We start from the raw sequence: 2,886 nt of genomic DNA, 5'->3' as shown, positions 1-2,886 counted from the left end.
TTTTTTACAACGGAGAAGCTGATTGGCCTGGTTGATACTAGTAGTTTGTACTAGTAGCGTTCCATCCCTCAGCTTGACGACGTTCAAAGATTCCCCGCAGATGCTTTTTATACCTTTATGGATGAAAACTGGGTTAATCTTTTCGAAAGACCCATTATTAACATCCGAGCGTTTAATGACGACGAATTTCGGACCCTCACGATGGCCTTCAAGCTTAGGAGTCAATTCAATTGGTTTTTTCTTCTTTCCTCCTCCTTTTGGAGGGCCATTGTGCCCTCTTTGTTACGGCTGATTTATCACCGGTTTTCACAGAAATAATAGAAAGTCACTGAACAATAAGTGATATTTATAGATTATATAAGACTCGTATGACAATTGTATATTCAAAGGAGCGCACTAGAGATACGCCTTACTCGAACGAGAGTTGAACTGAGTATGAAATTACTTAATTTGCTTTCCAATTATAATGTAACTGGACCTGTATTGAACTGGTTTGAAAGTTACCTGAACGGACGAACACAAATCACTATTTACAGGGACAGTGAATCATTGGCGGGACCAGTGAATCTGGGTGTACCTCAATGAAGTGTTCTGGAGTCGCTGCTTTTCTTGCTTTATATTAATGACATCAAACAGGTGTTGAATGACAGTGACGTAAACTTGTTTGCTGACGACACAATGATATTCATTGTTGCTGAGACATTGCAAGAGTACTTCGTCAAGATGAACCGTGAACTGCAAAACTTAGACGAATGGTTTAGATGGAAAAAACTTAAGTTAAACATTAGCAAAACAAAGTATATGGTAGTATCGACATGCAATCTTGACAGTGACAGTCTTAGTATAACTATCGATGGGCAAACTGTGGAAAGAACCACGTCAATCAAATATCTTGGCGTTATTCTTGGCGAAACGCTGCGCTTCGACGAACATATAAACTGTACTATTCATAACTTTTGAATAACTGAACCTATTCAGATGATAGGCATATAAAATTGAAGTCAATGAACTAGCCTTTTTTGATATATCGATGATCTGAATCGATCCAGTACTTAAAAAGCTGTGATTTTTTGAAAAAAATCATTTTTGGTAAAAGAGAAAAATTATTATCCGGACCATCGAGTCAATTTTTAAAATCATAATTCAAAAACGAAAAATAACACATCTCTGATTTTTGTATATGTTATGTTAAAAATCAATTTCGAAGAAAACAAATATAAAAAATATAACGCCCTTGATCCCGAAACCATGTAAACTATAAAAAACAAATCAACAAAAAGCCAATTTTTCTAATATTTTTGGAACAAAAAGCCAATTTTTCTAATATTTTTTCAAAGAAGACCAGTTCATTGGCTTCGAGTTGATATATCGATCATCTGAATCGGTTCAACAGTTCAAAAGAATAACAAGCGCTCGCACTAGTTTTCCTATACGTTTTCGAAAATTCATTTACACTCTATTCAACAAAACAAATGAAGCACCATCGTCGGAAAGCATTGCACGAACCATCGTTGAAGCTGTCGAACTTCGTTGGAAAAGCGACAGCATTTTCTTCATTGAACTTCATGTCGTTAATTTCCCAGCATCTTCTTTTCCAATGATATAAAACGAGGAAAGTTTGCTAAGAAAAATAAATGATAGTTAGCTGACTGCCATCCAGCTTGTTAGCGAACTTTTCGAATCGCGAGTTTTTTTTAGAGTCATTTGCTGGTAATATTTACCAACACGAGTGAGAGACCCTTTTCTCGTAATGCAAACATTTATGAAAACATACGCTTCCAGAGTGGTTTCATTTGCTCAAAGTATTTGAGCATCATTAGCCTATATCGCCGAGGAGATATTATTTATCATTCATTTGAACATTTTGCTAGGAAGCCACGATCAAACACGCTTTGATATTTGTCGAATTCATATACCGGATGTGTTCCACTCAATAATTACCGCGCGTGTTCAATTAGGAAAACGACGCAATAATTGAATGGTGATTTCCCCCCCCCACAATTGGAAATATTAATTCGATGCGAAGCAATTCGATAATATTGATTGGCAGTGGTCCGCATCGATTCCATGGAATTGGTAGTTTTCCAATTAAAAGAGTGTACTTGGAAAACTGATTCGGGTTGGCCATGTTATATTTCAACAGAAAAGGCGAAAACATCACCGTGAGTATTTTTTCTTTCTTTCAATCAGAAATTATTGAGATGAATTTTCATCGGAGAAAAAACTTCCCAGGAATGGAAAGGAAAAATATGGAAGGAAATCTTCCATCTCAGCATTTTCCCAATCTGCTTCTTTTCGTCCCCCACTCCGCTAAATTATAACAGTTACCGGGAGGAGACATCCGGAAAGCCGTTTTTCATATTTGTTTTGAGCATCTATCTTTGACCGCGCGCGGTGGGAATATAAGAAAAAAAAAGATAGGTAGGAAAAACGGTAATCCCTCTTTTTCTACGTGTGCTCTCACCAGACAGTGTTTGGTCCTCGAGTTATGCAGAAAATGCGGGAGGCAAATGTTGACTTTTGGTTTCTGTTTTACGACGGCGGCTTGGAGGGGGCCGCCATTCTGCGGTAACACTGTTACGAAACGACGGAATATGTCTCCGCGAAGATGGCTCTTCTTTTCTTTATTGGCAAACTTCCTGGAGGCAAAATTTTGCTCCTTCGCCGTGACCGAAAATTTAATTTGCGCTTGATTTTCTTTTCTCCGCGTTTAATTTAATTTTTGTTTATTCAAACAACTCCCGGAGCGATGCAGTAGATAATCGGCAGCGGAACGAGTATTTAGTGTAACGATGTGACTTCACTATCCAACAAGCACTCCAAGCGCACCTGCAGAGCAGTTCTGAAAACCATGGGAAACTGTACAAACTACTGAAATTGTTTTCC

At 37.9% G+C, this 2,886-nt stretch overlaps 1 protein-coding gene across 3 annotated transcripts in view; it reads left to right on the top strand.

Annotated features, from left to right (window-relative positions):
• Nucleotides 1-2,886, top strand: part of LOC129768417 (neuropeptide Y receptor type 2) — a 283,678-nt gene that overhangs the window by 13,489 nt on the left and 267,303 nt on the right. The gene's annotated exons all lie outside the window — the stretch shown is intronic.

The sequence above is a fragment of the Toxorhynchites rutilus genome, chromosome 2, assembly GCF_029784135.1.
Source record: "Toxorhynchites rutilus septentrionalis strain SRP chromosome 2, ASM2978413v1, whole genome shotgun sequence".
In the NCBI taxonomy this organism is placed as follows: domain Eukaryota; kingdom Metazoa; phylum Arthropoda; class Insecta; order Diptera; family Culicidae; genus Toxorhynchites; species Toxorhynchites rutilus.
The sequence above is the reverse complement of the archived record's forward strand: the minus strand, read 5'-3'. Positions and strand labels throughout refer to the sequence as shown.